Genomic DNA, 14,711 nt, shown 5'->3' with positions numbered 1-14,711 from the left:
ATGTAAAGCACTTTGCATGACATGCACCTGGTAAGAAGCCAACTAAGTGGGTGCTTTTGGTTACAGGCATTTCCTTCTATGACTGATTCTGTAACCAGGAAGTGCCAACTCAAATCTGATGCCAGAGGAGCTGAACAGCACCTGGCCTATTCTGTTGGGAAAGAGTTGAAGAGAGAAAACAACAGAAGCAATTTTCCCTTTTGCAAGTTGTTGAACAGCTAGAGGCCTTTGGGAAGGGGTTAGGTCACCCTCCTTACCCTGCTCACCCTGAGCTCTGTGATGAGGGCTGCTAAACCCACTCCGGTCCCCACTCAGGTGTGGAACCAGGACCAAGGACAAAGAGCCTCTGGAAGGACTGGCTTTAGGAAGCAAATGGGGAAGACGTCCTCCTGAGGCAGATGGGCTCTGCCAAACAAACTCTAAGAAAAATGTAAAAATGCATGGGCTGGGAGTCTGGGAGGGTCTGGGAAATTCTCCCCTGGAAAAGGAGGGTGCAAGACAGAATGGGAGCAGATGTACACAGTGGATTAGGAAAACAAATACATGTTAGTATTCAGAGACCAGTGATGAAAAATACCCCAGCCGAAGTTATAATAAAGGCCATTTGATCCATTTTGCAAAACATAGTTGTGACAGACGGGTCACCTACCTCATGGTGGGAGAGCCAACTAGAAAACAGTCCAGCCACAGCCCAAGCTGGTGGTGAGATGGGGTGTCCTGCTCAGCCCTGCCGTCTGCTCCTTCAGGTCCACCTCCACCCTTTTTTCCCTACAAGCATGAAGAATAAACAGACTTTCCTGAGAAAAAGGAAAACAAAACCCAGCAGATGGGCTGATGGGGGAGGAGGAAGAAGGTAACCAAAGGTGAGGGGACAGCTTTCCTCTCAGAGGATTGTCAGTGAGAGTCCAGGACTTCGTCAAGTATCCCAGTCCATTTGAGGGGAGTCCTACCTTTATGAAACATCTGGGCTCAGAAAAAACAATATAGGCCGTTTCTTACTGAACACCAAATATTAGTTCTCATTTCACAATGGCAGCCGGTCGTTGGTATTGACTTCTGGACGGCTTACCCTGGGCCGGGCATTGTATCAGATGTTCGCTTTCAGTCCACATGACAATCCTGTGGGATATGGAATATTATTATTTCCATTATCTCCAAATCTCAGCCCAGGAAGCTCAAGTAAGTTCCCCAAGTCCACAAGACCTTACAGAGCCCAGCTCGCACCAGGCACCTGCGCTTTGGAGGGCTGGTTCCCTGCACAAATGACTGGTTAGAGTTAGGGAGCATCCCAGCTAGTGGTACCGAGACATTCAGCAGAGTTCTGTCCTTAGATTTCTTATATTTTTTGTGCGTGCTGGTTTTATTTATTTATTTATTATTTTTACACAATTTTTAAAGGTTACACTCCGTTTACAGTTGTTACAAAATATTAGTTATACTCCCCACATTGTACAATACATCCCTGTAGTCTTACACCCAATAGTTTGTACCTCCCACTCCCCTACTCCTATATTGTCCCTCCCCCTTCCCTCTCCCCACTGGTAACCACGAGTTTGTTCCCTATATCTGTGAGTCTGCTTCTTTTTTGTTATATTCACTGGCTTGTTGTGTTTTTAAGATTCTTTTATTGCTCTATTGACACATCGTGACCATGAGCCCAGGAAGACCTGAGACTGGAAGTCTAGACTCTGTTAGGAATCAAACTTAAACTCCCCAGAAGCCTCCCAATATTGGCAACACTGAGCAAAGGAACCAGAAAGGCTCAGCGCTTACCAGAGGCACAAGAGGTGGGTGAGTGTGTGTGTGCGCACGCGCTGCTCTGTCTCCCTGCCCATCCCAGCATCTGATGGAGCTGAGGCTGCCGTATTCCTTTCCTTTCCTTTCATCCACCTCATTCTTCTTCTTGGAGGTCCTTCCCCACTTGTTCTACCCTCAGACCCCACCACCACTTCCTTTCTTACTCATACGTCAGCCACCCACTTCACTTACCCTTTCTCTCTGCTTCTGCATTTTGGTCTTTGTATTAGTCAGCTATTGCCACAATAATGTTCTGTAACAAACTTCCCACCAACTCAGTGGCCTACAAAAAGCATATATTCTTAGCACTTGTGCGTCTGGAGGTCAGCTAACATCAGTCTACTCCAGGCTGCAGATCAGTCTGGCTCCAGAGTGGCCCTTAGATTCAGTTTTGCTCTCTGGAATTTGTCTCATTCCCCGGGGATCAGCAGCTCCCCCATGGCATGTTCTTCTCATGTCAAATGGCATAAGCATGATAAGGGTGAGTGAATTGGCACAGTGTTATTTCCACTGATGTTCTGTTGGCCAAACCAAATTATATGGGAAAACCCCAAATCACTGAAGTGAGATCGGGGTACAACTCCATCCACACGAGTGGGGCATAATACAAAGCCACGTGGTACAGGGCGTGGATGTACAGTCCAAGTACAGGGAGGGTGTGATGAGTTGAGAACCATCATTTAATCCAGTGAATGTCATGTCCATCCTAAACAGTTCCTCCAAAACAGCCATGGGGTTAGGAGGCTGTTGGTCCTTGCTACTGTAGAAGAGGAGGGAAAAGCATCTTCCTCTTCAGGCACCTCTAACCCCAATAACAAACATGATCCACTATCCTGACGCCTGTACTGCTCACTGGTTCACTCTGTGGGGCTTTGGAGAGTAAGGCCTCCGCTGCAGGACTGCCCGCCTCCTCCAAGCCAAACGTCCTTGTGATTCTCAAGGTCTGGCGTAAGGCATGAACGTTCAATCTTTTCAAATTCCTATTCTGCTTTTTCATTTTCCAGAAACATTCAAAGCCAGACGTGCCCTTCTCGTGGATGAAACAGGCCTTTAGAAGTTCCAGATGTTCCTCCCTCGGCTAAACAGGATTCAGATGTAGGGACGGGGTCAGGGCAGGAAGGAGGCAGAACTGCAAACTTAACACATTTTTCTTTTAAACAGACAATCTTGGATATAAAACCTTCATATTCAGGAAGCAAGACTTTCAGAGCAGAGGAAGAAACCTTCAGAAATCATCATTATCACAGGCAGCATCCTTCAAACGTGTCTTAGATTTATTCTGGAAGATGGCGTTCATATCACTGCTGAGCACTTAATCGAATTCACTTAAAGGGGAAGGAATCCACTTATTATTGTGACAGGCAAAGGAAGTTAACCGTGAGGTTGGCAGCTCCTATTACTCACACTGGAGGCCGTGGTCTGACACTGAGACATTAGCTACATAGCAGTTCTCACGGTGATAACAGAAAATAAGAGAAAAATCCATGAGAACAGTCTTCAAGGCACCATTGCTGACTGGGGACTGTCATCACACAGCTGGACATTAATAAACTTAGACCAAATAAAAAGAAATGGGGGGCACATGGTATCTGGTCTCAGGACCACAGCCAGTCCACTTCATATCAAAAGTCCACGGCCATATAGGAGGTCCCCGGAGTGGTCAAATGCATGGAGACAGAAAGTAGAATGGTGGTTACCAGGGGCTGGGAGGTGGGGGGTGGGGAGCTGTGCTTTAACGGGTACAGAGTTTCAGTCTGGGGTGATGCCAAAGTTCTGGAGATGGATGGTGGTGACGGTGGCACAACAATGTAACTGTACTTAATGCCACTAAATAGTGTACTTTGTTAAAATGGTGAATATTATGTAATGGATATTTTACAATAATAAAAATAAATATTTTTTTAAAGTCCATGATCACTGGAAAATCCATCTAGCAGTTCACCTAATGGCACCTTTCTGCACCCATGTTACACTTCAATGACTCTTTAAATTTTTTTTGTTTCTACAATTTTTAAATGTACTCTCCATTGACAGTTATTACAAAATATTGGCTCAATTCTCCATGTTGTACAGTACATCCTTGAGCCTATCTTATACCCAGTAGTTTGGGTGTAAACTACCTCCACTCTTGTGTTCACTAGTTTGTTCTCTATACCTTCAATGGCTTTTTTAAACGGCTGAGAAATAAATATGAAAATGAGAGATAGAAATATGTGCTGTGAAGACAATGAAATCAGGTAAAACAACAGAGAATGAAGGAGGGAGGGGCGGACACAGGGCTTCCTAGGCCACGGATTCTGTTCTCTCTCGTAAGAACATCAGGAAGCAATTTTATACTTTTTTTTTTTTTTTTTTTTTTTGCTGGGAGAGATTAGATTAAAATTCAAGTACTTAGTACAGCATGCCAAACAGTTACTGCTCAATATATTTATTACATCAAAGAGGACAGTGTTAACTCATCCAGGGTGAATCGAAGCCTTCTCATTTATAATTAAAATTCCATTTCAGCAAAATTTAAGGGCTTTTCATTTTGGTATTTTATTTATTCCATTAAAAAAAATCTGGTCATAAAGTTTTGCGTGAAAAACAAATGTGATTAATAGTTGTTAAAAGTCAAATAAGAATACTGATATGTATATGTGTGTTTATACATGTGTATGTGTGTGCTCGTGTGTGTGTGAAAGAAAACAGTTTTCCTTAAAGTAAAGTTATAGGCAATTTTTTTTTAAGCTTATGAGCATAAACTGCTGGATTTTGGCTTTGACTTAGGGTTTAGCTAAAAATCAGACCCAGGGCTCAACTTTGGGGAATGGAGAGTTAAGCAAAAATTTGGGGTGAGGCCCTGAGGAAGGCAGCCTCAAACCACAATTCTGAGAAAGACAGTTCTCGTGACCACCCCATTCTAGGTTTTCTTGCTTCTCCTCTGTGTTCTGCAAATCATGCCTCTACCCCAACTACCATAATCTGAACTCTTTTACTGAGTTAATACCATCTGGGGAAAAGAAAACATCAAGTGTCTTTCGGCAATCAACATTTCTGCAAGACTGCTCTGAAGTCATTAATTACTGACTTTCTCAGCCTACCAAGTGCCATCTAATACCTTCGATTTATCATCCCTATAGTCCCCCCTCCGGTTAACATCATCATCTGTGGAACTGACAGCCAGACATAAGTAATTGGCCCATCACTGACAAGAGTGAGAGTCAGCCGACCGTGCTTCCGTGGGCACTGTTTTAACCACTCAGGTTCCTGGCTGCTCCTTGCCCTTTTACCACTACTTAAAGGTGAAAGAAAAGACTCTTTAGCTAAAGACCCTTCTGATTCCTGGATGGTACATCCTAGGGAGTAACCCACATCTCAAGAGGCACCATGGCCATCCTAAAGTTTGTTGGAATCTATCCCATGGACGGAAGGAGCTTGGAACAAGAAGGAAAGAAGAAAGGGGGAAACTCAAGGTGTCAGTTTCATGGGTCACATTTCTCAAGGCAGAGAACCCTCTGAACGGGCTTTTCAGCCCCAGCTTCCATAAAACACAGGTGCTTGTCTCTTTAAGGAAAACTTAACCCTGCCAAGAGCTGGGACAGTGGCCAGCAAAGCTTCTGGTTGTTACTCCAAAGAGCCTTCCCTGAGGCCCCAGGTGGGAGCTGGGTATGTGCCTACCAGCATTGATCACTTTTTATATCCATGTGCTCATCTGTCTGTTCCCACATCCCTCAAAACCCCAACTCCAACTGTCAGCTCCCTGAGGACAAGGACTCTATCAGCCTTGCCTGGCACACAGTAGCCATTCCATAAATATCTGTGGAGCTGAACTGAATTTACATTCTCTCCTCATTATACCAACCAAGTACAGTATGCTCTTTTTCCTGCCAGCATTTCGAAAGTTTCTGGAGATGTTTCCAAATAATTAAAGTTGCTCCCACTTGGCCTCATAACTTGCTACTGAACTCTTTTTAAAATGCTTTGAAATTTCCTCAATTTGTTAACAACATAGAGCAAACATAATGTAACCTTTCCCTGATGTGTTCATCGGCTTGTGAGAGAGATTTTAAATGGCTTCAACAAGACAGCTGCTTTCTCTCGCAGGTAACCAATGCAGGAATGAACAGTCCAGGGCGCCTGTGGTGACTCGCAGGGTCAGGGACCCAAGCCCTTTTCATCCTTCGCTGTAATTCCTGGGTGCTTCCCTTCTCCCTACCCTGACCCCTGAGACCGCATCCCAGCCTGTGGAAGGAAAGGCAGAAGGTCAGAGCTTGTGTGACTTGGCACATCTCACTTCTGCTCCTAGTCCAAGGACTACAAGTGAGAGACGTAGCAGCGTGGTCCATGGAAAAGTTGGGGGTTCTCTTACTAAGAGAGAAGGGGACATTGAACATTAGGGACAGCTTATAGTGTTTGCCACAGCTATCTTCTTGTTATTGAAGTAGTTAGTTTACAATGTTGCATCAATTTGTGGTGTACAGCATAATGTTTCAGTCATACATATACATACATATATTCCTTTTCATTTTCTTTTTCATTGTCAGTTGCTACAAGATACTGAATATAATGCCTTGTGCTATACAGTATAAACTTGTTGTTTATCTATTTTATATATGATAGTATCTACATATCTCGAACTCCCAGTTTATCCCTACCCACCCCTTTTACTCCCTGGTAGCCGTAAGTTTGTTTTCTATGTCTGTGAGTCTGTTTCTGTTCTGTAAATAAGTTCATTTGTGTCTTTTTTTTAGATTCTACCTGTAAGTGATACCATACGGTATTTTTCTTTCTCTTTCTGGCTTACTTCACTTAGAATGATGATCTCCAGGTCCATCCATGTTGCTGCAAATGGCATTATTTTATTATGTTTTATGGCTGAGTAGTGTTCCATTGTACCACAACTTCTTTATCCAGTCATCTGTCAATGGACATTTAGGTTGTTTCCATGACTTGGTTATTGTAAATAGTGCTGCTATGAACATTGGGGTGCATGTATCTTTTTGAATTAGAGTTCCCTCCAGATATATGCCCAGGAGTGGGATTGCTGGATCATATGGTAAGTCTGTTTTTAGTTTAAGGACTCTCCATACTGTTTTCCATAATGACTATACCAAACTACATTCCAACCAACAGTGTAGGAGGGTTCCCTTTTCTCCACACCCTCTCCAGCATTTATCATTCATGGGCTTTTTAATGATGACCATTCTGACTGGTGTGATTTGATATCTTCCTATAGTTTTGATTTGCATTTCTCTGATAATCAGCAATACCGAGCATTTTTTCATGTGCTTATTGACAATTTGCACGTTTTCATTAGAGAACTGCTTGTTTAGGTCTTCTGCCCGCTTTTGGATTGGGTTGCTTGTTTTTTTAAGTTGTATGAGCTGTTTGTATGTTATACATTTTAATCTTGCTGCCCTACTGTGTTTAGTGGTTCCTGCAAGGACAGCTGAAATGTGCAGACGGACTCATTGCAAGAACCAGACTGCTTGAGGTTACCAGCTCTCTGTTCCTCAGTCACCCCCGGGCCACCAGTCTGTCTCCTGATGTTATTATACATATACTTGCTCCCAGTGGCTCCATTTCTAATCTGCCGAGAGTGGGAAAACCAAATATTGGGGATTTTTAGAATTATATGTACTAAACACACACACACAGAGTCAGATGGGAGGTAAGTAGAGGTAGTTAATAAGACAGGCCCTGGAGCCAGGTTGTGTGGGTTCAAATTTCTACTCTACTACCCACAGTCTGTATGAGCTTAAGCAAGTCACTTAACCTCTCTTGGTTTCTTCATCTGTAAAATGGGAATAATAATAGTAACTTCACTGGGTTATTATGAGGATTAAATAAGTTATTACATATAAAGCATTTTACCTAGCATACAGTAAGTGCCCAATGAGGGAGCACTATCATTATTAACATAAAATAAGTTACTGGAAAAAAAAAGAGGGGGATAGCTCTGTAATAGAGCACATGCTTGGCATGCACAAGGTTGGGTTCAATCCCCAGTACCTCCATAAGAAAGAAAGAGAGAAAGAAAGAGAGAGAGAAAGAGAGAGAGAGAGAGAGAGAGAGAGAAAGAAAGAAAGAAAGAAAGAAAGAAAGAAAGAAAGAAAGAAAGAAAGAAAGAAAGAAAGAAAGAAAGAAAGAAAGAAAGAAAGAAAGAAAGAAAGAAAGAAGAAAGAGAAGAGAAAGAGAGAAGAAGAAAGAAAAGAAAGAAAGAAGAAAGAAAGAAAGAAGAAAGAAAGAAAGAAAGAAAGAAAGAAAAAGAAAGAAAGAAAGAAAGGAAAAGAAGGAAAGTTAGTTATTGATTCCATGGGCCAAGTGAGTGTGGCAAAGACCCTCCCCTGAAATGAGCCTTCTGAGCTTTACTGGCAGCCCTTTCTCCTGCTCAGAGGCCCTCATCCCTCACTCCCAGGCTCTGGGCTGTGGCCCAGATGGCTGAAGCTGCTTGAAGCCAGAGGCCAGAGAAATGGAGGGTTGATGTGAATTAGAATCCACTTGAATTTTGATATGTTTTATCTCCCCCACATCCTGCATGCATTTTTAATGGCATCTCAAAGACAATGGTAGTAAGCTGATAGCAAATGCAAATTGCATTAATGCTAGGATTCCTAATTCTGTGTTTACTTTTCCACTCTCCAGACATCCTAACAGACAGATAGTGGCCCCATTTCAGGAAGGGATAATGGAAATCTGTGTTCTAATTTATTAAATACTTATGGCAGAAAGGCCTTCTCATCATATTCTCTAAACCAAAGCCAGAGTGACTGTCTCCATTCCTAAAAGCTCAGAGGACAAGAAAGAAGGAAGCTGCAGGGCATTCAGATACTCTGGCGAGTGAGCTGATTGGATTCCCGGGAGCCACAGCCATCACAGGATGCCTGGCTTTGTGGCATGTGTTCTAGAAGAGGCAAAATTTACATCACATAAAATTAACTGTTTTAAACTGTTCAATTTGGTGGCATTTAGTACAATCACAGGGTTGTGCAACTACCACCTCTATCTAGTTCTAAAACATTTCCATCCTCCCAAAATAAAACTCCATACCTGTTAAGCAGTCAGTACCTATTCTCCCCTTCCTCAATGCCTGGCAACCACTAATCTGCACTGTCTCTATGGATTTACCTATTTGGACATTGCCTATAAATGGAATCATACAAAGGGTAGCCATTTGTGTTTAGCTTCTTTCAATTAGCATAATGTTTTTGAGGTTCATCCTCGAAACATCCTCATACATTGTAGCATGTATCAATACTCATTCCTTTTCTAAGGCTGAGTAATATTCCATTGTATGTGCATATCACATTTGTTTATACATTCCTCCATGGATGGACATTCAGGTTGTTTCACATTTCAGCTATTGTGAATAGTGCTGTTCATTGCATTATTTTTGAGTGTTTGCTCTACAGCAGCTTTTTTTAAGTGTTTAGGTTTCAGGACCCCTTTATACTCCTAAAAAGCATTGAAGACTCCCAAAGAGCTTTTATGTGGGAGTGATAGATAAAATTAAAATTTTTCAGTATTTATTTTTAGTTAAAATAAATACAAAATCCAGCTTTTATGAAAAATAGTATGGGGATTCCTCAAAAAACTAAAAATAGACTTACCATATGATCCAGCAATCCCACTCCTGGCCATATATCCAGAGGGAACCTTAATTCAAAAAGATACCCCCAATGTTCATAGCAGCACTATTTACAATAGCCAAGACATGGAAACAACCTAAATGTCCATCAACAGATGACTGGATAAAGAAGCTGTGGTATATTTATACAATGGAATACTACTCAGCCATAAAAAATAATAAAATAATGCCATTTGCAGCAACATGGATGGACCTGAAGAATGCCATTCTAACTGAAGTAAGCCAGTAAAAGAAAGAAAAATACCATATGATATCACTTATATGTGGAATCTAAAAAAAAAGACAAACAAACTTATTTACAAAACAGAAACAGACTCACAGAAACAAACCTATGGTTACGGGGAGGGGGAAGAGGGTAGGAAGGGATAAATTGGGAGTTCTAGATTTGTAGATACTAACTAATATACATAAAATAGATAAACAACAAGTTTATACTGTATAGCACAGGGAAATATATTCAATATCTTGTAGTAACTTATTGTGAAAAAGAATATGTACTGTGAAATATGAATATGTAAATGAATATATTCATTTATACCAGAAATTGATATAACACTGTAAACTGACTATACTTCAATAAAAATATATTATAAACAAATAAATACAAAATCCATTACATGTTAGCATAAACAACATATTTTTATGAAAAATATATTCTCAAAAAAGAGTGAGAAGAGAGGCACTGTTTTACATTGTTGCTACTCTCTTTAATATCTGGCTTAATAAAAGACAGATTGGTTCCCAATTCTACTTCTGCATTCAATCTGATCTGATACGTTGTTTGTGTTGGCATATATGAAGAAAACGCAGCCTGACAAACATAGTTGGAAAAGGGAGGACCTCACAGACCACCTAAATGCATTTTGGGGACCCCCAAAGTCTTTGTACCACACCGAAGAACCACTGCTCTAGGCATTACAACATATATTCTTAACTTCTCAGAGTCTGCCCAGAGTAAATATGACACTACCTTATGTAAAATGTAAGAATTTTGCAACTGTATAGCTCTTAGTCATATATATTGTGCAACATAAAGGACAGGAACATTAAATAGAACTATACAATTGCAAAATTCTTTTGCTTTAAACATTTAAATGTGTTTTAAATAAATTGAGGAGAAAAGATGGCCTTTTATACTTATCCACAATCACCATTCTTAGTGTTCTTCATTTACCTACTGACTCCACTTTCTGTCTGGTAGTATTTCCCTGTGGCCTGAAGAATCTCCTTGTGTTGCAGTCAGCTGACAATAAACTCTTTGTTTTTATCTGAAAATTTTATTTTTTGTCTTCATTCTTAGAAGATGTTTATGCCGGATATGGAATTCTGTGTTGACAGGTTTTTTTTTTTTCTTTCAGCACTTTAAAGATGCCTTTCCACTCTCTTCTGGTCTGATGAAAAGTCAGCTTAACGACAAATTTTTCCATTGCTAAAATAGCGACTATCTCTTTAATGTATTAAAATGTTAGAGGCTAACAGTCTCTTGTCTCCTTCTCCATATTAAAAAAACAAATCTTCCAAAGGAGAGAGGGAGGAGCCACACATATATACATATCATTATGCTTCTGCTTAAGGCTTGTGTTTTAAGATCTGAAAGATGATACTACCTAAGGCTATTAGATGAGATGAAGGCCTGTGTTGATAGTGTTTAGAACTCAAATACTGGCCAAGGTTCAGGACTTCAACCACCTCCCTGCAAACGTGCTCACGCCTGCCCCTCCCTCCATCACACTGGGCTGGCAGAACCCCAGCTCTAATTACATCCAAATATCCGCCTGCTCTGTGCTTGCACCTGAGCTGCTGAGCATGGATGGCGAAAAGCCCACAGTGCTGATCAGCCTCAGTTTTAATCGAAGACCTCAGATCTTAAATGAGCAGCCAAAGCTGTCAGCTAATTCAGCTTTCCTAGTAAATCTTCTTTCAAGATAGCAATTTCACCTCTTCACCTTACTGCATATTCATTAGGGAAATAGACGCATGCACATGAGTCCTCCCTTGTTTCCGAGCTCCAGATCCAGTAACCTAGTGCATCTGTATCCAGATCTCCCCTTCTTCCTGTAGTGGAAGGAGTGTCCTTGCTCATGACTGTGGCCTATCCCTTCACTTGGTATTGAATTTTTCAGTCTCCTCAAGTACTTAAAAACTTTGCTACTGCAATGACACTCCCCTTCTCCTGCTTTGTCAATTTACTCTCTGTACTCAGTCACACCCATCTCCATACAAACAAGCCTTAATATTGCTGTCCTTAAAAATAAATATGCTCCCTAGAGCCCATAGCCCCTTCCAGACTCTTTTTTTTTTCTCCTTCTCTTTTCCTGCAAAATCCCTCCCAAGTTGCCTATATTTCCTGTCTCCACCTTCTCACTCACTCCAATTGGGATTTCCTTCCCACTATCCCACTGAAATTTCTCCCATCTTGCCCAGTCCATTGATAGGTCTCTGCTCTCATCTTGCTCAGCCCTCAGGAGCACTTGATACAACTGGCCGCTCCATCCTCCTGAATGTCATCGCCTTTTCTCGAGGCTTTGGTGTGACCTCACTCTTACCAGTTTTCCTCCCGACCCCAGCCACTTTTTCAGTCTTCCCTGCAGGGGTCTGCTCTTCCAGCTCCCCAGAATACAGCGCAGGACATGACCCTCCTGCCTTCCCCTCCATCCGGCTCTTCCATTAGGTGATCTTACCTCATCCAGGACCACCAATGTACTAGTGACTCCCAAGTCTATAGCTGCAGCCCTGATCTTGTCTCAGTACTCCAGAATTTTATATCCAACACTGAATGACATCTCCACTTGGATGTCTAAATCCTGATTTCCCTCCACAGACTTGCTCCTTCTCAAGGCTTTCCCATGTGAGTGAATGGTACAACTACCTACATAATTTCAGTACTTAGAAATCAGTCCTTTCCCTCTTTCCCTGCATCCCAGTGTGTGTGTGTATATATATATACATATACACATAGCTCCACAGTGTGTGTCTATGTATGTGTGTGTGTGTGTATATATAATATACATATATACATACATACATATATATATATATATAGCTGTCTCTCCACATATAGCCTGAATCCAACCACTTCTTGTCTCCACTGCTGCAGTCCTGTCCATTACTTCTTTCCTGGACAACAAGATCCTAATATGCATTCCTGCTTCCCCACTTGCCCCCGTAGTCCATTCTCTCCTACTGTTATAATAGTTCAAAAGTATAAATCACATCATGTTGCTCCCCTGCTTAAAACCCTCTAATGAAATATTTTATCTATAAATATATATTCTCCCTATCTCTGTCCTCTGTAAACACCTAGAAACAGTAACCAATCCCGTAGCAATCAGCATCCCCAGCACCCAGTTTGTAGTTTTGAACTCTCATTTCCCCGTAAAAGTAACTAGAACTTTTGGAAATGGCTGATTCCAAGACTAGGGTGAGGAATGCACAAAAAATGAGCCAGAAATATTTTGTCATCACAGAAACCAAGAAAACTATCAATGACTACCAGGGTCATGTCAAAAAGACTCGGAAGCCAAATCAAAGAGGTTCCCACTGACCAAAAGTGGGACAATTTGAGTTTTAACAAAGAGAACAATTACAATGGATTAAAACCACCAAATATGCTGCAATCCATGAATTCATAATGATGTTTAAAAATATAATAACAGGATAATAGGTCACCTTTGAAAGGTGATAGGAAAGAAATTCATTATCTTAAACACTGATAACTAAAGGGGGAAAATTAAGCATTTAGCCCGCCTTTTCTCCATGAACGATACCACTGGCGAACAAATAATAAATTAAAGGAAGCATCTCTTTAGAGAAAGATTCCAACTAATAATGAAAAAGAGATGACAGAATTAGAGTATCACCATGTTGCATCTCCTGTGAATTAACAGGTATAGACTTTATGTATACAAGTGGCTGCTAAGGTCACAGAAAGACAACCAGACCTCAACGCGCCCTCTGGTGAAAGGGCACACTACCATCTAGAGTCTGGCCAAAAGGATCCAAATCTGTGTCTGATCAGCCTCTAGATCCAGGTACATGAACTAGAGAAGACAGAGGAACATGCTGCATATGAGTTGAATGTTGTTAAATATGCAGTCAGCAAAAACTTAGACTGTTTGCCTCCCTGGCTCTGCAACAGACACACTGTAAGGGAAAGAATGGGATTCAGAGGGGAGGGAATCTATAATTTAAAGGACTTAAAACGCATATCAAGTAAGCTTTTTAAAATAACAGACAAGATGGGGGGTATAGCTCAGTGGCAGAATGCTTGCTTAGCATGCACAAGGCTGTGGGTTCAATCCCCAGTACCTCCATTAATAAATAAATAAACAAGTTTTAAATAGTAATAATGTCTAAGGATGAATAATCAGGGGATAAAACTATAAAGACAGTGAAGTAGTGATGACTGCGAAAATCAGGGTAGTGGTCACCTTTGGGAGGAGGAAGGTGGTTGGGGCCGAGGCAGAATCTATGGAAGGCTCCTCGGTGGCGGCAAAGTTCTATTTCACATCCTGGATAGTGGATACAAAGATGTTTGCCTTCTTGACTTTTCTTTTTTTTTTTTTAAATTGAAGTATAGTTGATTTACAATGTTGTGTTAGTTTCTGGTACACAGCAAAAAAGTGATCCAGTTATATACATATATTCTTTTTCAGATTATTTTCCATTATAGTTTACTACAAGATACTGTAGTTGAATGGAGTTCCCCATGCTATGCAGCAGGACCTTGTTGTTTACCTATTTTATAAATAGCTTTTATCTGCTAATCTCAAACACCTAATTTATTCCTACTGCCCCCTTTCCCCTTTGATAGCCAAGTTTGTTTTCTGAGTTTGTTTCTGTTTTGTAAATAAGTTCATTTGTATCATATTTTAGATTCCACATATAAGTGACATCATATGATATTTGTCTTTCTCCGTCTGACTTACTTCGCTTAGTATGATTATCTCTAGGTCCATCCTTGGTTGACTTTTCTATATCTGTGTTTTATTATCTGATTTAGGGGAAATTTTTTTCTAAAAAATCTCTAATACAGGGGTTGGCAATTTTTTTTCCAAGGGGCCAGACAGTATTTTTCATTTTACAGGCCAAGAGGCAAAATCCAGGATGTTATGTAGGTACCTACATAACCATTTAAAATATAACCATTTAAAAATGCTTAAGGACAAACCGGAGCATTGCGACCCTCGAGGGTCCCTAATCCTTGAATTTCCCATCCCAGGAGGCTCCCACCTTCCCAGCCCCGCCCTCTACGCCCCCAGCCCTTCTGGGAGAGCGCCCGGCG

The 14,711-nt window shown here is 41.1% G+C and overlaps 1 protein-coding gene across 1 annotated transcript in view; it reads right to left on the bottom strand.

Annotated features, from left to right (window-relative positions):
• Positions 1 to 14,711, bottom strand: part of SPATS1 (spermatogenesis associated serine rich 1) — a 45,076-nt gene that overhangs the window by 27,305 nt on the left and 3,060 nt on the right. Inside the window, exons 3-4 of the mRNA XM_006190764.3 lie at positions 951 to 1,119; positions 650 to 768 (exon numbers count right to left, since the gene is read on the bottom strand). The gene's annotated coding sequence lies outside the window, so the exon portion shown is untranslated. The remainder of the gene's footprint in view (positions 1 to 649; positions 769 to 950; positions 1,120 to 14,711) is intronic.

Source organism: Camelus ferus, chromosome 20 (genome assembly GCF_009834535.1).
Source record: "Camelus ferus isolate YT-003-E chromosome 20, BCGSAC_Cfer_1.0, whole genome shotgun sequence".
In the NCBI taxonomy this organism is placed as follows: Eukaryota; Metazoa; Chordata; class Mammalia; order Artiodactyla; family Camelidae; genus Camelus; species Camelus ferus.
This window is presented reverse-complemented; position numbering and strand designations above follow the sequence as displayed.